The following is a 23,304-nucleotide window of genomic DNA, read 5'->3' as shown; positions in this document are numbered from 1 at the left end:
AACAGTACATATACAATATATACCATTCACCCATTCATTATCATGAATGGCCCACATAGCTGGTTAGTAAAACACATTATGCATCACGTAAACATTTGCAGCAATTAATCAAGGGCACCAATAATCTACCAATTATTCAGTCCTTATTAATTCTAATCAAGTTGTTTTAACCTTAAGGATTCGTAGACCTAATCAAGAGTTTATGACTAAAAGCGCTCCCACTTAAACCAATAAATTCATATGCTTTACTAATTTTAAACATAAAAATGTATTTCTAGTCTAACCGGAAACATACAAATTTAATTAAAATTTAAAGCTCATATAAATTTATAATTGAATCCAAAATTTTAATTTGATTTCAGTCGTATTTAAAATAATTCATGATTTTAATTTTAGTAAAATAATTAGAAAAAATAAAATTTATTATAATTACAATATTCAAAATTAAAATCCAAGAAAATAATTTAAATTATTAATTTTAAAATTAATTAAAATTACGTGAACTGAAAATTTCAAATTAAACATTCAAAACGATCTAATCGCAACGCAAACACCCTACGCATCGCACGCCCATGGGCCACACGCACACAGCCATCGCTGGCCATGTGCGCGCAGCCCATGCGCTCGTCGCATAGCTGCTGCATCTACCCATCGCAAGCCATCGCACAAGTTGGTGCTCGCTGCGCGAGCGCCTGCGCTCGATGCACGCGAGCCATCGCTCGCTGTGCGCGCTCGCCAGCGCTTGCTGCGCGCGCTCCAGCGCTCGATGCACGCGAGCCATCGCTCGCTGTGCGCGAGCCATCGCTCGCTGTGCGCGAGCAATTGCTCGCTGCGCGCGATCGACGCTGGGCACAGCGCTCGTGGCACGCGAGCTTGCGCTCGCTGCGCGCGCTTGCGCGAGGCAGTGCGCGTTGTGGCGCAGCTCGCTTGCTGCCCACACGCGACTGCCGTGCCTTGCCTTCGCCCATGCACATTCGTCCATAGCTCGTGGCCCACGACACAAGGCAGGGCTGCTGCCTTGTGCTCGTGCACCATGCCCTTGCTCATTGCATTCGTGCCGCACGGGCGACGAGCTCCCTTGCTCGTCGTCGCATGCCCGCACTATACAACACCCCTTAAGGGTAACACGTAGCGTCCATTGCTTTGTGCGTGCAAGTTATATGAACGAATCGCATAAAAATTTAAAATTTATATTTAAAATTAATGACAAATTAATAAATTAATATTAATTTCATAATTTTAGAGCGAAAAATCGAAAATTTATTATTCAATTGATTTCCGATTATCATGGATTCAAGCCTAGGTCATAAAAATTTAAAATTTATCATAAATTTACAATTTTTATGGGGGTTTTTAATCATAGGTTTCTAATTAAATTATAATTAATTATGAAAATCAAATTAATTCTAAATTATTCTAATTTTCAACTAATTAATCATAATTACAAATTAGATTGCATAATTAACAAGGCTAGGCATTCAAACTTGTTAAACATATACAGTAGGTCAATCAAAAATTCAAGATTTATCAACAAGAATCGCAAATATTTAATTTAACATCTTAAATTTACGAAATTTTGCATTCGAAAAACTAAAACCTTCGAAAAGTCATAGTTAGGCTTCGAATTTGAGAATTCTGGGTTCGGCAGAAAAATACTCTTTTTGTCAAAATTTTAGAATGCCTTTTACATGCGGAATTGACACAAAAATCACTCGATTTGGATGAGTAACGAAGAAACTGCCGAAAAACTGCGTACGTATAATTAAATAAACGCAATTTGCAATTAATTAACAATTACAAAAATTAATCACCCCTTTTAATTCTTGCAAATTTGTAATATTTAACCATGTTCATGCAATTTAGATTATGAAAATAATAAGAGGCTCGTGATACCACTGTTAGGTTATGATACATATGACAATTCATAAATCATGCGGAAAAAACCATTTAGCCAGGAATACATATTATTTACACATAATCATATAGCATAGTTTAGATGCATACTCTTTGTTGCGTGCCTTCCTTAGCTGCGCCCGAACCGAACAAGAACAAGTCTTTAGGACTCCAAGTGTCGTCCCTCCGTGGGATAGTCCACAGCACGTCCGGATCCGCCTGAAGATTGACCAACTAGAATCGCCCCTAAGGTACTATAAATTTTCGGCACTTTTGAGCAAGATGTGTGCCTGAATTTTTCTCTAAAAAACTCACTTTGAATACTTGAATAACTCATTATAAATTGTGAACCCAGGCCACATATTTATAGGGGTATGGAAAGAGAATTGGAATCCTATTAGGATACGAATTAATTAAATTAGAATTAATTTATCAAATATAATTAGGAATTTAATCATTAAACGAATTCTGCACGTTTTAGGTTTCGTATGCGAACACAAACACTTACGCGAGCATGACCCGCAAGCGTGCAGGCCATGCCCGCGCACAGCCCACACGGCCGCACGGCCCACGCGAGCTACAAGCCCACGCGAGCTGCAGCAATGCTCGCAGCCCACTGCTCGCAGCTGCGCGCGCTGCGCGCGCTGCCACGGCCTGCTGGGCCTGGCCTTGCGCTGGGCCTGGCGTGGCCTTGGCTGTTCGTGTGGCGCGCTTGGCTTGCTTTTATTAACGACGACCCCCTTTTATGACGGGTTCGCGACAGGAAATCCCGTCGTTAATCAACGATTATTGGCCTTTCGCGACGGGATTTCCCGTCGTTAATAGTACAATTTCTTGTAGTGCATACCTTCATCCATAGTGTTTGAGGTGTAAATAATTTCTCTGTTTGGACAAGTAGGTTTTGTGTGACCGGGTTGTTTGCATATGGAACAACACTTAGTCCGCTTCATTCCCAATTCTTTTCCGCCTTTATCTCGCTTCTTTTTAGGAAGTCCTTTTGTCTTTGAATGGGGGGGGACACAACACAATATCTTGACCTTCAAGTGAACTCTCTGTGGGAGTAAATCCTTCCTCCGACAATACATCCTCCTCCTCCATTTCCTGAAAGCTACTTGCAGCTTCTAACAATGCATCACAATGCCACCTTGGAGGTAAATAGAAGGGTGGAATTATGAAACAAATACCATGAAAAAAATACTCGCAATATATGGCGACAAATTATGCCCCAAAACTCAAAATTTTTGCAACTGCACAATGTTGTTTGTCCACCCCAAAAGACCTTATGATATATAACAGTCCCCCTTTCAAAATATCTTACCATAAACACATTGTTGTCAACTTGATAAATTATATACAAACTAACTCTTGAAAATTCTTCTTGAAACTTTGTGAACGCAAATGGTGTAAGGACTTCAAAAACTTGTTTTTCCAGAGACAACTTTGTTTTCAAGGACACGGGTCTGATTGTGGAAACCACTTTGTTATGTAAACGTCCATGACTAGTTTCTTGAACCGGCATATCCACCTAAATTTTGTAGTAGAAAATAATTAGCTTGATAAAAAAAACAATAATGAAAAGGTACATATGTACAACTAGAAAACATGTAAATAAAGAGAATATTTCCGTGTATTGGAAGGTTATCAATGGGCGCACATATATATGTAGAGAAGCAATGCAGAGAGTTAGTTGAGTTCAATCATTAAAACTAAGTACAATTGGCGCACATATATATTTCCGTATAATGGAAGTGGTTACCAATTGGGGCACATATATATTACTATAGAGCATTTTCTATAATGTATATATAATCAAATTTTACATATAGTCTAACTCAAACATACATCGTATATGTTAGGTTAAATATTTGAAATTTATACGCTTCATAACAGCTAATATATACCATAGAAATTAGTCACTTATAACAATAACTATCATATAATCCATTTAGTTTATGCACTAATCTGGAGTTTATCATTTATACGTTTGGCCTAAACTGTTAACCGACATTTAACTGTTATTCTAAGTTTAACTAACATATGTAGTATATAAAATAAATTGTCAGTTAACAAATATAATTGATTCATCACCAGTTAACAATAAATTATCCATCACTAGATTATATCACATGCATGCACATATATTCTAAAATTATTATTTGACCGGCCATATTGTTTACTCCGTATAAAATATTTCTCCCCCTAAAGCTAATTTATAATTAATAAATCTTGATCATGCGTACTGATTGAATCATCTAATATGAAATTTGAGAAACAATTTCAATATTTTTTTCGTTTGATTTTTACATTCTTTGTTTCTTTATTTTTGATCATTTGGTAGGTAATGTAATTTTACATTATAATCCACTGAATTCAATTTCTGATAAACAATATTTCGTATAGAAATCTTATAATACCTTTGCAAGTTAATTCTTGCATGAAATGTACCTTTCGTTTTTATATAATATACTTAAAGAGGGGAAATCAGTGTGGTGATGACAAATGTCAATCTATGTTTCGTCTCTCTTTTAATATAAATAATTAAACTTAAAATAAAATAATTAATTTACTTCGTTTATTTTTTACTTAAACTTTCTAATTACTTATGGTAATAAATCAATTACACTACTAAATACTTATTTACTTATTTACTTATGGAAATAAATTTCTTAACTTAAATATACTACTAAAATAACATGTTGAAATATGTTGTGTATATACATCAAGATTATTGACTAAAAAAATTATACTAAAAATCTACTTCAATATCACAATATTTACAATATGACAATGATCTGTTTAAAATAATAATAAAAATATTTTAACAAGGTTGTCAAAAATATCTTTTTATTTAAAATATTTTAACATCTCTTATCATGTACTAATATATTTAACTTAAATTTACTAATGACTAACTGTATGTATTGTCAATTTTTATTTAAAATATTTGTCTTCTATTGCCTATGTATAACAAATATTTACCTTTTTGCTTTAATATTCGAAGCAATACTTATTAAGGTTGTGTAAAACATGTTTATTGAAAAAATTTGTTTAATAACCTTGTATATTTTCTTTCTCGAATATATAATTTCTACTTATCCTTTTATTTAATAATTCCTTAATCTCATTAAGAGTCTTTTTAGTTTCATTTTACATTATTAGTTTCTTTGCCTTTGATCATTTGATGGGTAATATATTTGCCTCTATTTTACATTGTAATCTAATGAAAAATCTTTGCGCGCAATTCCAGATAACGAAAATCGATGTGGAGCTATGTCGCTCTATGATTCACCTCTTACACTTGATTCTGTAAAAAAATAATTCCCACTATCTCTCATCATACTTATTTTTCTATCAAATTATAATACATAAGCTTACAATATCGCATAAAATTTCGTGAAAAGAATATTGCAACGATTAAATTCGGACCGGTGAGTACTTATCATAATATTTTGTTTATTTCCTTAACTATTATAATAAGACACTAGAATTGTAGAAGAATCTATAGTAGAATTTTAAAATTCAAAACTCTCTTACCAAAATAAAATGTTGAGTCCAGGGGTGGGTTTTAAGCGAGTGCATGTACGTGGATACATGGGTGAGTGATAGATCGGGGATGAGTTTTATTTTTTACCCGTTAAGAAGGAGATTAGAAGGGGTACGGTGAGTATCTTTCCTATCATGGGTGATGGGGATAAGATCGATGAGAATTTTAGACTTGTACGAGTGTGGAGACCCTGACCAGTCTCAAAGTCATGACTAGCTGAATAAAGTAAATAGTCGAATATGTGTTAAGTGAATGGGTAATGAATTGTAAATATAAAATGATTAAGTAGGTATGACTATAAAAGTGAAGGGTGGATGAGAATAACACTATGATTGACACATAATGAATGGAGATGAAAATAATTTTTGTTTTTTTACCCTTATTTGTTTTTTAATAAATAAGACACCGAATGGGGCAATAACAAATTTGTCTATCATTAATTTTAATTAATAAAATATTTATAAGGTATATATGTCCAGAGAATAGTGTAATTGACAACCAAATTGTGAAGAGAGTTTTAAAATTCAAAACTCTCTTACCAAAAAATAATGTCGGCCGGGTCCAGCGGTCTAGGGCTAGGTTTGACACGTGTGATGAGTGAGGATGAATTTTTTTGTCTATATACCCTTATTTGTTTCATTTTTTTTAATAAATATGACACAAATGGGGCAATAACAAATTTACTCATCATTAGCTTTAAATAGGAGAATATCTATAAGATATATGTGTCCAAAGTATAATGTAATCAGACAACCAATTGTCAAATACTCTAGAATAGAGTTTTAAAATTCAAAACTCCCATACCAAAAAATAATGTCTGGTCCAGCCGTATAGGGCTAGGTTTAACAAATGTGATGAATAGGGAGGAAATTAATTTTGTTTATGTACCCTTATTTGTTTTCTTATTTTAATAAATAAGACATCAAATGGGGAAATAACAAATCAATGGTTAATTTTAATTAGCAAAATATCTAGAAGCTATATGTGTCCAAAGTACGTATAATGTAATCTTAACCAGACAACCAAAATTTCAAATACTTTTAAAGTTTTAAAATTCAAAATTCTCTTATCAAAAAATAATGTCGGGTCCAACCGTTTAGGGCTTGGTTTGAGGCGGGTGTGGATACACGGACGGGTTATGAAGCGGGGTTGATCTTATTTTCCGCCCGCGAGGTAGGGATTAGGACGGGGATGAGTATTCGTACCTATCGTGGTGACGATCATGGGGATGAGAATTTTAGGCAAGTACATATGTTGAGGGACCAACCCTAATCCACTTCGAACTTATCTATAGCTGAATAAAGAATATGGTGGGGTAGGTGTAAAATGTCCGGGTAATGATGTAGATGATAAGGGAGTATTATTAAGTGGGTATGACTTTCGAAGTAAATAGCGGGTGAGAAAATTTATGTTTTACATGGGTTATGAAAGGGGAAGAACGTAAATTTATCTGTGTACCTTTTTTTTAATTTGTTAAATAAATAAGACACGAAATGGGACAATAACATATCTATTGATTATGTTTTAATAAGAAGATTATCTATAAACTCTATTTGGTAATAGTTGCATATAGCTATATTTTAGATATGCAAATTTAATATTCATATAATAAATCGTGCATCGCACGGGTACTACACTAGTACTACTACTAATTAACTACAATGTTACCTTAGTTAAATATAACCTAGCTAACGTACATTTAATACTAATACTAATACTTACTAATTAACCTTATGTACATTTAATACTAATACTAACCTTACTAACCTTATGTACGTTTAATACTAATACGTACTACTACTAACTGCTACCTTAGTTAAATACTAACTTTACGCATTACTAAGCGCTTTTATTATCTCTATAAAGCTAATGTGATCTTTTGTACCTAGAATTTTCATGTTAATTATTTGATTGCTACTAATCTGCAAATAATGGTTCAACATTTTTAGTCGCAAAAACATATTTTCTTGTTTATAAGCCAAAAGTAGGGGTGTCAAATCGGATCAACGGATCGGGTTTGGGTCGGACTCATCGGATTCAGGTTGAACGGATCGGATTGGAACGGATTAATTTAGCTAACGGGTCGGATCGGATCGGATTGAAAACTTAACGGACCGGATCGGGTCGGATATTTTATTCACGGATTCATATCGGATCGGGTTGTAAACGGGTCGGATTGTAGTCGGTTTGGGTCGGATCGGATCGGATTGGAATATGACGGATTGTTAACGGGTTTAGTCGGACTAGAACGGGTTCGGGTTCATGTCGGTCGGATTCATATCGGATCGGATTCATTTCGGGTCGGATTCATATCGGATCGGATTCATTTCGGATCGGATTAATCGGTAACAGACTAAAACGGGTTGGAATGAAACTAATTTAGCCTGGTTACATTGGATTCAGTTTTATATTGGTTCGGGTAATTATCGGATCGGGTTATTTGGTAGCAGGTTGGAATTTGGGTCAGTTCGGTTCCAAATTATATATTATCATATCGATGACTTAATTAGGGGACGAAAATAATAACCAACTTTTAAAAGTAATAAGAATTTAAGATCAGTAATATAAGTTATTGAATATATTATTATATCGATGGGTTGGAATTAGTTCGGATTAAACAGGTCACGGATTAAAAACGGATCGGATTAAACGGGTCACGGGTTGAAACGGGTCGGATTAAACGGGTCACAGATTAAAAACGGATCGGATTAAACGGATATTCCTCGGGTTGGAACGGATTCGGATTGAAACGGATCGGATCATAAACGGGTTTCGGATCGTTTCGGATCGGATTAAATGGATCCGGATTGTCACGGATCGGTCTGTTAACGGATTCGGATCTTAATCGGATCAATACTAACGGGTTGGGTCGGATTCGGGTTGAATATAATCGGATCGGATCGGATTTCGGATTTTAAATCGCGGGTTCTAAACGGTTCGGATTCTAAACGGTCGGACAAATCCATCGGGTTCACTGGGTCGGATTGAGAATTGACACCCCTAGCCAAAAGTGATACTACCTACTCTGGACTACATATACTCCGTACAAAAATAAAAATATAATATCTCAAAAAGTTATACTATATACGTAGTAGTCAGACTATGTACTCTAAGAAAATGACTTAATAACGTGAAAGAATTATCTAAAACTTCAATGTAAAGACGGGATTTAATCCTAATTCTTCTGCGGTTTTCTTTTGTTTCTTCTTTGATGTAGATGCCATCACTACAAGAATTTTTATCTTTAACGACAAACTAATTACGACGGGTCAAAAATCCCGTCGCAAAAGGCTTTTGCGACGGGGAAAACAACCAAACAATGACGGGAATAACTGTCGCAAATGTCTTTTACGACGGGTTTACGATGGATTTACGACGGGATTTCTATTAACAACGGCCCCCTTTTATGACGGGTTCGCGACAGAAAATCCCGTCGTTAATCAACGATTATTGGCCTTTCGCGACGGGATTTCCCGTCGTTAATAGTACAATTTCTTGTAGTGCATACCTTCATCCATAGTGTTTGAGGTGTAAATAATTTCTCTGTTTGGACAAGTAGGTTTTGTGTGACCGGGTTGTTTGCATATGGAACAACACTTAATCCGCTTCATTCCCAATTCTTTTCCGCCTTTATCTCGCTTCTTTTTAGGAAGTCCTTTTGTCTTTGAATGGGGGGGACACAACACAATATCTTGACCTTCAAGTGAACTCTCTGTGGGAGTAAATCCTTCCTCCGACAATACATCCTCCTCCTCCATTTCCTGAAAGCTACTTGCAGCTTCTAACAATGCATCACAATGCCACCTTGGAGGTAAATAGAAGGGTGGAATTATGAAACAATCACCATGAAAAAAATACTCGCAATATATGGCGACAAATTATGCCCCAAAACTCAAAATTTTTGCAACTGCACAATGTTGTTTGTCCATCCCAAAAGACCTTATGATATATAACAGTCCCCCTTTCAAAATATCTTACCATAAACACATTGTTGTCAACTTGATAAATTATATACAAACTAACTCTTGAAAATTCTTCTTGAAACTTTGTGAACGCAAATGGTGTAAGGACTTCAAAAACTTGTTTTTCCAGAGACAACTTTGTTTTCAAGGACACGGGTCTGATTGTGGCAACCACTTTGTTATGTAAACGTCCATGACTAGTTTCTTGAACCGGCATATCCACCTAAATTTTGTAGTAGAAAATAATTAGCTTGATAAAAAAAAACAATAATGAAAAGGTACATATGTACAACTAGAAAACATGTAAATAAAGAGAATATTTCCGTGTATTGGAAGGTTATCAATGGGCGCACATATATATGTAGAGAAGCAATGCAGAGAGTTAGTTGAGTTCAATCATTAAAACTAAGTACAATTGGCGCACATATATATTTCCGTATAATGGAAGTGGTTACCAATTGGGGCACATATATATTACTATAGAGCATTTTCTATAATGTATATATAATCAAATTTTACATATAGTCTAACTCAAACATACATCGTATATGTTAGGTTAAATATTTGAAATTTATACGCTTCATAACAGCTAATATATACCATAGAAATTAGTCACTTATAACAATAACTATCATATAATCCATTTAGTTTATGCACTAATCTGGAGTTTACCATTTATACGTTTGGCCTAAACTGTTAACCGACATTTAACTGTTATTCTAAGTTTAACTAACATATGTAGTATATAAAATAAATTGTCAGTTAACAAATATAATTGATTCATCACCAGTTAACAATAAATTATCCATCACTAGATTATATCACATGCATGCACATATATTCTAAAATTATTATTTGACCGGCCATATTGTTTACTCCGTATAAAATATTTCTCCCCCTAAAGCTAATTTATAATTAATAAATCTTGATCATGCGTACTGATTGAATCATCTAATATGAAATTTGAGAAACAATTTCAATATTTTTTTCGTTTGATTTTTACATTCTTTGTTTCTTTATTTTTGATCATTTGGTAGGTAATGTAATTTTACATTATAATCCACTGAATTCAATTTCTGATAAACAATATTCCGTATAGAAATCTTATAATACCTTTGCAAGTTAATTCTTGCATGAAATGTACCTTTCGTTTTTATATAATATACTAAAAGAGGGGAAATCAGTGTGGTGATGACAAATGTCAATCTATGTTTCGTCTCTCTTTTAATATAAATAATTAAACTTAAAATAAAATAATTAATATACTTCGTTTATTTTTTACTTAAACTTTCTAATTACTTATGGTAATAAATCAATTACACTACTAAATACTTATTTACTTATTTACTTATGGAAATAAATTTCTTAACTTAAATATACTACTAAAATAACATGTTGAAATATGTTGTGTATATACATCAAGATTATTGACTAAAAAAATTATACTAAAAATCTACTTCAATATCACAATATTTACAATATGACAATGATCTGTTTAAAATAATAATAAAAATATTTTAACAAGGTTGTCAAAAATATCTTTTTATTTAAAATATTTTAACATCTCTTATCATGTACTAATATATTTAACTTAAATTTACTAATGACTAACTGTATGTATTGTCAATTTTTATTTAAAATATATGTCTTATATTGCCTATGTATAACAAATATTTACCTTTTTGCTTTAATATTCGAAGCAATACTTATTAAGGTTGTGTAAAACATGTTTATTGAAAAAATTTGTTTAATAACCTTGTATATTTTCTTTCTCGAATATATAATTTCTACTTATCCTTTTATTTAATAATTCCTTAATCTCATTAAGAGTCTTTTTAGTTTCATTTTACATTATTAGTTTCTTTGCCTTTGATCATTTGATGGGTAATATATTTGCCTCTATTTTACATTGTAATCTAATGAAAAATCTTTGCGCGCAATTCCAGATAACGAAAATCGATGTGGAGCTATGTCGCTCTATGATTCACCTCTTACACTTGATTCTATAAAAAATAATTCCCACTATCTCTCATCATACTTATTTTTCTATCAAATTATAATACATAAGCTTACAATATCGCATAAAATTTCGTGAAAAGAATATTGCAACGATTAAATTCGGACCGGTGAGTACATATCATAATATTTTGTTTATTTCCTTAACTATTATAATAAGACACTGGAATTGTAGAAGAATCTATAGTAGAATTTTAAAATTCAAAACTCTCTTACCAAAATAAAATGTTGAGTCCAGGGGTGGGTTTTAAGCGAGTGCATGTACGTGGATACATGGGTGAGTGATAGATCGGGGATGAGTTTTATTTTTTACCCGTTAAGAAGGAGATTAGAAGGGGTACGGTGAGTATCTTTCCTATCATGGGTGATGGGGATAAGATCGATGAGAATTTTAGACTTGTACGAGTGTGGAGACCCTGACCAGTCTCAAAGTCATGACTAGCTGAATAAAGTAAATAGTCGAATATGTGTTAAGTGAACGGGTAATGAATTGTAAATATAAAATGATTAAGTAGGTATGACTATAAAAGTGAAGGGTGGATGAGAATAACACTATGATTGACACATAATGAATGGAGATGAAAATAATTTTTGTTTTTGTACCCTTATTTGTTTTTTAATAAATAATACACCGAATGGGGCAATAACAAATTTGTCTATCATTAATTTTAATTAATAAAATATTTATAAGGTATATATGTCCAGAGAATAGTGTAATTGACAACCAAATTGTGATGAGAGTTTTAAAATTCAAAACTCTCTTACCAAAAAATAATGTCGGCCGGGTCCAGCGGTCTAAGGCTAGGTTTGACACGTGTGATGAGTGAGGATGAATTTTTTTGTCTATATACCCTTATTTGTTTCATTTTTTTAATAAATATGACACAAATGGGGCAATAACAAATTTACTCATCATTAGCTTTAAATAGGAGAATATCTATAAGATATATGTGTCCAAAGTATAATGTAATCAGACAACCAATTGTCAAATACTCTAGAATAGAGTTTTAAAATTCAAAACTCCCATACCAAAAAATAATGTCTGGTCCAGCCGTATAGGGCTAGGTTTAACAAATGTGATGAATAGGGAGGAAATTAATTTTGTTTATGTACCCTTATTTGTTTTCTTTTTTTAATAAATAAGACATCAAATGGGGAAATAACAAATCAATGGTTAATTTTAATTAGCAAAATATCTAGAAGCTATATGTGTCCAAAGTACGTATAATGTAATCTTAACCAGACAACCAAAATTTCAAATACTTTTAAAGTTTTAAAATTCAAAATTCTCTTATCAAAAAATAATGTCGGGTCCAACCGTTTAGGGCTTGGTTTGAGGCGGGTGTGGATACACGGACGGGTTATGAAGCGGGGTTGATCTTATTTTCCGCCCGCGAGGTACGGATTAGGACGGGGATGAGTATTCGTACCTATCGTGGTGACGATCATGGGGATGAGAATTTTAGGCAAGTACATATGTTGAGGGACCAACCCTAATCCACTTCGAACTTATCTATAGCTGAATAAAGAATATGGTGGGGTAGGTGTAAAATGTCCGGGTAATGATGTAGATGATAAGGGAGTATTATTAAGTGGGTATGAATTTCGAAGTAAATAGCGGGTGAGAAAATTTATGTTTTACATGGGTTATGAAAGGGGAAGAACGTAAATTTATCTGTGTACCTTTTTTTTAATTTGTTAAATAAATAAGACACGAAATGGGACAATAACATATCTATTGATTATGTTTTAATAAGAAGATTATCTATAAACTCTATTTGGTAATAGTTGCATATAGCTATATTTTAGATATGCAAATTTAATATTCATATAATAAATCGTGCATCGCACGGGTACTACACTAGTACTACTACTAATTAACTACAATGTTACCTTAGTTAAATATAACCTAGCTAACGTACATTTAATACTAATACTAATACTTACTAATTAACCTTATGTACATTTAATCTATATATTATACTAAAAGAGAGGAAATCAATGTGGTGATGACAAATGTCACTCATTGATTGGCCTCTCTTTTAATATCAACAATGAATTAATATATAATTTTTTGTTGTCATATTTAACTTATTGTATTTTATGGTAACACTAACTAATATGGAAAATGCATAAAAAATGATCCACCAATATCTCATATTCTCATTGACACAACAATTTAAACTAATTTTCCTTTTAATTCTCAAACCTCTCCGTGTACCACGTACTGTACAAAATCCAATATAGAAAAGAATACTCATTATATATTACCAAACCCATAAGTCATAGATAAAAATAATCTTGCATCCTAATTCAACCAAGATTATGTTAAAACAATGCGCGATGATCTTCGAGCATTTCTTCTTATTTTTCTCAAAAAAATATGCAAAAACAATATAAATAAGAGAGGATTAATAAATAAAAAAAGGGCATTACAAGAATTTGTATCTGACAACCCAATAACGACAGATTAAAAATTCTGTCACAAAAGTTTTTGCGATGGGGCTAACAATCAAATAAAGACGGGAACAACCATCGCATATCCCTTTTACGATAGGCTAACGACGATATTTTTCATCAATTCATCCCCTTTTTATAATGGGTTTGCGACTGGAAATCCCACCACTATTGATCTCTAGGGACGGGATTTCTCGTCATTAAATGGTACAATTTCTTGTAGTGGGATTACAAAGCAAGTAAAATGATAGACTAACACCAATATCAAGGTCTTTAAAAAAATGGAAGTTTATGTGTTCCTCTACTTATCTAGGTCTTTAAAAAAATATCTAATTGTGATTAATTCTTATCTAGGTCTTTAAATATCTATATATATACGGAGTATATGTTATCCTAGATAAGTAGAGAAACACATCAAGGTCTTTTCGTATGTATTATATTTATATTTTTGTAAAAAAATTTCTAATAATTTTTTTCATTTGTATTTAGATATATATTAAGAAGCATGTGATAAAATTAACATAATAATTTAAAATATAACATGTTCTATGTTATCCTATCACATTAGGTACTACTACGTATATATTATAATTTATTTATTTTTGCTCTTCAACAAACACTTCATGGAGTGAAACTTTACGTTAGATTTTCACGATATATTTTAGTAAAATTATAGTACAACGTAAGATAGATTTATAATTGTTATATGGAAACCTATAGAGTTGTAATTACTTAATGATTTTTAGTAACTCCTACTACATATATTTTAAATATTGTATTACAAATTTTATAATCAAAATATTTACTCCGTAGATATTATGGAGATAATTAATAAAATAAAGGGTACACAAACTTATTTAGGTACAGTCAAGCAAACTAAGACGTTAGAAGATGGTAATATTTTATTATCCGTACTTTTATTTATTTATTTATCCATACTTAAAGCTTATAAGTTTGTACTACATGAATCATATGTAAATATTCTCTTGATACAATATATCGTGTAGCGCTACTAAAAATATAAGACCCTTAACTGCCACATTCATTATAAGGGAGCTTAACTCATTTTGGCATACATTATCTCTTATTTTATTTTTCAAAGAAGACATTGAAAAATGACCGTGCATATTTGCTGAGCTATTAGAGTGCCACGTAGGAAATCTAATGGTTTCGACCAATGAAAAGTAAGATTTCTAATTTATTTTAGAATTAAAAAATGTGTGTGTCACATAGATATTTTAATTAATTAATTACTAATATATACAAGTTATACAAATCCATCCAAAATCAAACACTTTAATAAAAAAAAAATCTACAATAAAGTCAATTCAAAATCAAATATTAATCTATTTTTTTTTAAAAAAAACCCCAAAAAACACAAATCTTCATATTTACGTGAAAAATACAGGACTTTTAGTATTGTCCAAAAAAAAAGTGTGTGCGCCAGGTAGATATTTTAATTAATTAATTTCTAATATATACAACTCTATCCAAAATCAAACACTCTAATAATTAAAAATAAATCTAAAATAAAAGTCAATCCAAAATCAAACACTAATCAAAAATTTTGTAAAAAAAAAAAAAAACGGCAACTTTGTGTAAGACCCCCTTAACCAAACGACCGCTTATATTTCTTAACTTATTGGTTCAATTGCTTAATTAACGTTAAAGATAATATTTTGAGCAAACAAGTACTGATTATATTTGACCAGCCATATTTTTTACCCCGTATAAAATATTTCTCCCCCTAAACCTAATGTATAATTGATAAATCTTGAACGTACATATTGATTGAATCATCTAATACTTCGCTTAATTTTTGTATTATTTGTTTTTTTTTTGATCATTTGGTGGGTAATATATTTTTACATTATAATCCACTGAATGCAATTTCAGATAACCAATACTTCGTATAGAAAATCTTATAATAGTTGAACTTGTACTATCCATTCAATTGTTTAAAAATTTGTGTCATATAATAAATACTATCAATTATTTAATTTTTTTTGCCATATAATAAATACTATCAATTATTTTAAAAAAGATTCACGTTCTCATTATCGTGATATTTTTACACGAATTCAGAAATAACCAGTTATTTCCTCACACATAGTATTATTGAAGTCGTAAGGGCATGTTAATTTAAACTTTTGACTAATTTATCGTAATCAACTATTTCTAAAATCATACTCCCTCCGTCCCATAATATAGTGTCCGTTTGACCAAAATCGCGGTTATTAAGGTAAAGGATAACATTGATAATAAAAATAATAATTATTTGTACTTTTAAGATAAAGTACATGTTACTTGGCTTTTATGAAGAGAGAAATTAGAGATTAAAGGTGTGTACATAATAAATAGGCCTAAAAAAGACAAAAATCAAGCACATGAGTTGAATAAAAGTCAAAAAGTATAATTTTCAAAGTAAAAATTTTGACTTATTTAGGACAATATTGGAATTACAAATAGTGCATGAGGGTATTATGGGTAAAAATTAATGGTTTAAAATAGAAATATGCACATCATTTAGGGACACAATTTTAGGAAAACAGGCGCTATATTATGCGACGGAGGGATTAAGATTTAGATGATTCGATCTGTTTGCTTATTATGTTTGGAACAACAAAAATAATCTTTATATGTTAATGTAAAATATTACAAATCATTTACTCCGTGAGGTATATTTTAGATAAGGCTGAAGACGAAGATAACGTGGATGATTGACTAATATTACTAATAAATATAGATTTGGTGTTAGTGAGTGGGTATAAGGATAACATGTACCCACCTTGGTGATGGGGTGAGTTTACATTTCCTGGACTTGGATCACTAACCCAATCATAACTATTATGGATGTCATTTTTAAATATTTTAGCTAATACAATTAATTTTAATAATAAAGTTATGCCAATATATTCAAAAGTTAGGTAAAGGTAAAGTGGCTTATTTACCGAATATAGAGATGTCATATTGTCAGTGGAGGTGGTTTTTTGGGAGTCCTCCGGGCATCCTCTCCAAGTGGGAGAGAACCAATGAAAGTTTGGTGGGAGATGTGGTTAAAAATGTATCCGCAAGCGGGTAACGGGGGCGAGAACGAATTTTAAATTGGACCCTCCCGCCCGCATCGCTTATCTTTCATCAAAATGATTATGAATATATCAACATTTTTTTACACTAACGTACATATGATAATGTTTATATATTTACTCAATTAATATAACCAGACAATTGAATTATCGAAGACGTCAGAACATAGTTTTACAATTCAAAACTCTTTTACCAAAAATAAAATAAAAATTGACACTAGGGGTGAGGTTACATAGGTGGGTGATGGAGCTTGGATGAATTTTATTTTATACCTGATCTCTCGAGATGGAGATTGGGAGGGGTGGGTAGGCGTTAAATGATCGAATAATGAGATAAATGAGACAAGTATTAAGTGGATATGACTAACGAAAAGAAGGGTGGATGAGATAACTTAATGTTTGACAGGAGATGATGAATAGGGATGAATAATAATTTTGTCCATGCACTATTTTAATGATAATTGACTGCCAGATTTTCATATAAATTTATATTTAGATCATAAATCGTGCATCACACGGGTATTATACTAGTACTAATACTAACCTTACTAACCTTATGTACGTTTAATACTAATACGTACTACTACTAACTGCTACCTTAGTTAAATACTAACTTTACGCATTACTAAGCGCTTTTATTATCTCTATAAAGCTAATGTGATCTTTTGTACCTAGAATTTTCATGTTAATTATTTGATTGCTACTAATCTGCAAATAATGGTTCAACATTTTTAGTCGCAAAAACATATTTTCTTGTTTATAAGCCAAAAGTGATACTACCTACTTTGGACTACATATACTCCGTACAAAAATAAAAATATAATATCTCAAAAAGTTATACTATATACGTAGTAGTCAGACTATGTACTATAAGAAAATGACTTAATAACGTGAAAGAATTATCTAAAACTTCAATGTAAAGACGGGATTTAATCCTAATTCTTCTGCGGTTTTCTTTTGTTTCTTCTTTGATGTAGATGCCATACCTTCATCCATAGTGTTTGAGGTGTAAATAATTTCTCTGTTTGGACAAGTAGGTTTTGTGTGACCGGATTGTTTGCATATGGAACAACACTTAGTCCGCTTCATTCCCAATTCTTTTCCGCCTTTATCTCGCTTCTTTTTAGGAAGTCCTTTTGTCTTTGAATGAGGGGGACACAACACAATATCTTGACCTTCAAGTGAACTCTCTGTGGGAGTAAATCCTTCCTCCGACAATACATCCTCCTCCTCCATTTCCTGAAAGCTACTTGCAGCTTCTAACAATGCATCGCAATGCCACCTTGGAGGTAAATAGAAGGGTGGAATTATGAAACAATCACCATGAAAAAAATACTCGCAATATATGGCGACAAATTATGCCCCAAAACTCAAAATTTTTGCAACTGCACAATGTTGTTTGTCCATCCCAAAAGACCTTATGATATATAACAGTCCCCCTTTCAAAATATCTTACCATAAACACATTGTTGTCAACTTGATAAATTATATACAAACTAACTCTTGAAAATTCTTCTTGAAACTTTGTGAACGCAAATGGTGTAAGGACTTCAAAAACTTGTTTTTCCAGAGACAACTTTGTTTTCAAGGACACGGGTCTGATTGTGGCAACCACTTTGTTATGTAAACGTCCATGACTAGTTTCTTGAACCGGCATATCAACCTAAATTTTGTAGTAGAAAATAATTAGCTTGATAAAAAAAACAATAATGAAAAGGTACATATGTACAACTAGAAAACATGTAAATAAAGAGATTCGTTGTTATCACAATATATCAAAAGGTAATAATTAACGAATGATTAAGTTTAAATAAATTAACCTGCTTCACAAAATCTGTCAAACATGTGTGAGAAGAAACAAATCTTTTTATTAACGCATTTATGCTATATGATCTTCCGCTAGTTATCATCCCTCCAAAAAAATAATCACGAAGATAAGCCGGTGCCCAAAAATGTCTCACGTTATGTAGGCCTTTAACATGCTTATTGTCTTGGAAATTATATTTCTCAACCATTAAATACCAATTGTATTCAAACTCCTCGGATATAGTCATCTTGTATAACATATAAAAATCACCACACTACTTTTGGTAGTCATTCCGTAGAAGTAAAGCAAACCAACAACTAAACATTGAAGTAATATGCCATATACAAAAGCTATGTTTTGTAGTCGGCAATTCCTTTAAAATTGCTTCAGACATCCAAGGATCTTGATCAGTAATGATAGTCTTTAACGATTTTTTCATAATACTAACAAAAGTCTGGTATTTCAAAATAATTAAAAAGCAGAATAATTTGTAAGTAATTAAATCATTGAAAAAAATTGTGTAAACTAATTTTAAATTCAAAGTTTAAAGTTCAAAGGCATACCTTAATCTATACTAATATATTAAAAGGCATTGCGGAAAAAGTTTATGTGCCACGTAGAACTCTCCTGTTACGCCACGTCATTCACTCACCAAGGCAATGTGTTGTTATTGACAACTAAAAATCAATGCAACAAGGTTTGAACACAAGACCTCAAGTTTGGAGAATAACTCTTATTACCATCTTAACCAACCACTAATTGTTGTTTATCCATGCACATTAATTTATAAATACATGTTAACATGAAGTCTAAAAAATTTAAATCTTTATGTTGCCTTTTATTTCTTATACAATATATTGGAATAAGACAAATTAAAGCTGTAGGAATACGATGAATTAAACATGATATCATATCATAAGTCTCATAAGCATCAACTATAAATATGTCCACCATATATCTAATTTTGTGTTTATTAATTTGAAACACTTAATTCCATTAGAAAATAAATTAAATGAATTCTAAGATGATCTAATTGAAAAAGTAATTGACATGATAATTGACGCAATGTACATGTGTAGTTGATCAACTTAATGAATATTTTCACTTTTATGGACTACACGTACCTTGGTCAAATATTGAGCCCGAATTGAGAAGAATCTCCAAATTTAATTATTTAAAGTAGCAACCGGGGCATCCCCCGGGCCACACACTAGTTAACCACTTAAAAGTGGATGTTGTCTCATTGCAAAGTAGCGCACAACCGAACAAAATTGTCTTCCCATGATTGTCGACAACAACAAAAATTCCATATGGCATGTCATATGAATTAACCTTATAAGTAGTGTCAAAAGCTACAACATCACCATATTTTTGGTACCATTCAAAACATTGAGGTTGACACCAAAATAAATGTTCTAGCCTTCTTTCTCCATCCAATGTATATGCATATTGAAACATTTTATTGTATTTATTTGCACATTTCATATACTGCATTAGGTTCTTTGCATCAACATCTATAAGTATTCTCTTAAATTTGCCAAAAATATTGCGGATATCTCGGTCAAAAAATGGCAAGTCACCATGTTTAACACCTTTTTGAAGCTCCATGACCCGAATTATTTGTCTAATTATCAATCCCGCTTCTTTATATAACATAATTTGTTGTTCATCTTCAGGAGTGATTGTGCGATTTGCGGGAAGAAAACGTAGTTCTTCATGTGACAACATATCATGATTGTGCTCTATAACTAATATAGTGACATGCCATTCTTCCAAAAATATATCAAAGCACCGCTTAAGAGTAATGCGCATATGAGCAGGGCAACCACACTTCGCAGAACCCTTATGTCTTTGAGATTTTGACAAGTCAATTACCTTTGCGTGGTTTTCCACCAAGATAACAAAAAAATCTTATCGGACCGTCTTTCCCTGTTTAGTATCCGTAAGATATTTAGAGGCCACAAAATCATGTCTTTTTGCATAGTTGTTATAGAAAAAATATGCCTCTTCTTGATTTTCAAAGGTTTGACCTGTAAAAGGTTCACCATCTTCCCCGTCTATAGGAGCTTGAAACACTTCCTCCTCAGTTGGAGGTTCATTCAAGTCAAAATTAAGCATACTTGTACGTTAGGAAGCGTTGTTATTATGTGAAAACATTAATGTATTTGGTATTTTGGTTTGAGAGGCTTCAAAATAAATATTTAAAGACTTAAAAATGGACATGAGTGGCTAAAACGTTTCAGTCTTTGGCAGTATGCGGCGAAATTGTATCATGGCAAGTTAAAATAAGATCCAGAGTATGCGGCAAATGTATATACATCAAATTGTGCCAAATTAGCAATTATGCACTAATAATGATACTAACTTTTATTTTTCCAATGATACAAATTTCTATATCTTTATATAACGGGAAGTTTGTGTAGATTTCCCTCAAAAATTTAAAAAAAGTTTGTGTAGATTCTAATTTTGCATTGAAAATATAAGAGTATATTAGGTGTTATTAATGCTTATATGCAGCCCTAAGGGCTTCCTATATCAAAACCCATAAAAAATAGTTAGATAATGATTTTTTAAAACTATGATGCTCTGTTTGTTTATACTTTAATTTTTAGTGGTTTAATGTTAGGGGCAACTTACCTATCAACTAATTCAAGAAAAGTCAACTCATTGACTTTCTGTTAGTTAGTTAGCTAGTTGATGATGTGGCATCAGTTTTTGTTAAACAGAATTCTGTTATAGAATTCAGTTGCATTCTAGCTTATTGATCAAGCTAAGAAGTTGTATAAATGTACTCAATGATCTCTGGGATCATTTCATCAAATAACAACAACAACTTCTTATCATCTACTCTCAAACTTTCTATTCTCTTCTTTATCTCTTATTCTGTTTCTTCTCTCATTCTGTTTCTTCTCTCAAATCTATCTTCTATCTTCATTCTTTCTCAAGATTCGAATTGATCATTAGTTGATCATTACAGGATATTAGTGTCCTGTAACATTGGTATCAGAGCAACTGATTACTCAATCGATTGATAGTGGTTGTAGTAATCTCCAATAATCCTGGAGAACATTGGTTCTTGAACTAAAAATTGAATTTTTGGGAATTTCAAAGCTGGCTCCATCTACTAGGAGGGCAATGGAGGAGCATCTGAAACAATTAGAGGAGAAAATGCGTGAGCAAACTCAGAAGGTGGAGAACCAATCTGCACAAATTGAAGATCAATCAAAGAAAATTGATGGTCTAATGACAGTATTGTTGGAGATGAGGAATCAGATGAAGGATTCCAGCGCAGAGAACAGCAGACATCATACTCCAAGAGAGGGTAATTCTCACAAAACTTTTAGCTATAATCCTAAGCTTTCTTTTCCTAAATTTGATGGTATCAACAGTAGAACATGGATTAAAAAGTGCAGTAGATACTTCAGTTTGTGTAATATCAGTGATGAGCATAAGGTGGATTTAGCTTCCTTGAATATGGTGGATAAGGCTGAAAAATGGGTTACAAGTTACCTATCTGTGAAAAGAAATGTGGATTGGGGGGAGTTCTGTCTTGATCTTTCTGCTAGGTTTAAAGATGTTAGGGGATCCAATACTGTTGAGCAATTTAACAAATTACAACAGACTGACTCAATTGAAGCTTATTTAGACAATTTTGAAGATTTGAAATCTGATGTTATGAATACTCATCATGACCTGCCTGAGGATTATGTGTTGGAAAGCTTCATTGGGGGGTTAAATCCTACAGTGAAGCCTTTTGTCAAAGCATTTAGACCATCTACTATTGCTGAAGCAGTAGAGTTTGCTAGACTACAGGAGGAGCAGACTGCAGCCTTTACACAAAAATTATACACTCCAAAATCCTATCCTGTTTCCCAAAAGGCAATACAAGCTATACCAGTTAGCACAAACAAACCTACAAATTCTAGCCTACCTGCTTTGCTACCCACCCCAAACACTAAACCCACTCAAATAGTGAAGTATAACCCAAGATATGCCAAGAATTTTAGGCATATCCCAGCAGATGTGAGAGCTGATAAGATAGCAAAAGGGTTGTGTTATTATTGTGATGCACCTTATGATAGAACTCATAAATGTCAATTCAAAGAACCCCAACTCTTCACTGTAGAAATTTCTAGCAGTAATGAATACAAGAGTTCTGATTCCAGTGAGGAAGAACAAGATGAGTTGGAAAATGATGGTCTGACAGACCCAATTTTATCCTTGAATGCATTATCTGGTAATCAAAACTTTCAGACTATGAGAGTCAAAGGCAACAGGCATAGTAAGATGTTTCATGTGCTGATTGATTCTGGTAGTACTCATAACTTTCTGGACCTAGAGTTAGCTAAAAAGATGGGTTGTAAGATAGAATCCATTCCTTCTCAAGCAGTGACTGTGGCTGATGGGAATCACTTAGCCTGTCAACATGTGTGCAAGAGTTTTACTTGGGATATGCAGGGTAGAACATTTACAGCAGATATGATGTTGATCACATTAGGAGGGTGTGACATGGTGTTAGGAGTCCAATGGTTGGCTACT

The 23,304-nt window shown here is 32.5% G+C and overlaps 1 pseudogene; it reads right to left on the bottom strand.

The window, feature by feature from the left end:
• Window positions 1–17,861: 17,861 nt before the first annotated feature.
• Window positions 17,862–20,883, bottom strand: LOC130471689 (protein FAR1-RELATED SEQUENCE 11-like; annotated as a pseudogene).
• Window positions 20,884–23,304: the final 2,421 nt, after the last annotated feature.

This window comes from Spinacia oleracea, chromosome 4 (assembly GCF_020520425.1).
Source record: "Spinacia oleracea cultivar Varoflay chromosome 4, BTI_SOV_V1, whole genome shotgun sequence".
Classification (NCBI taxonomy): domain Eukaryota; kingdom Viridiplantae; phylum Streptophyta; class Magnoliopsida; order Caryophyllales; family Amaranthaceae; genus Spinacia; species Spinacia oleracea.
Note: the sequence above shows the minus strand (reverse complement) of the source record. Positions and strands in the feature narration are given on the sequence as shown.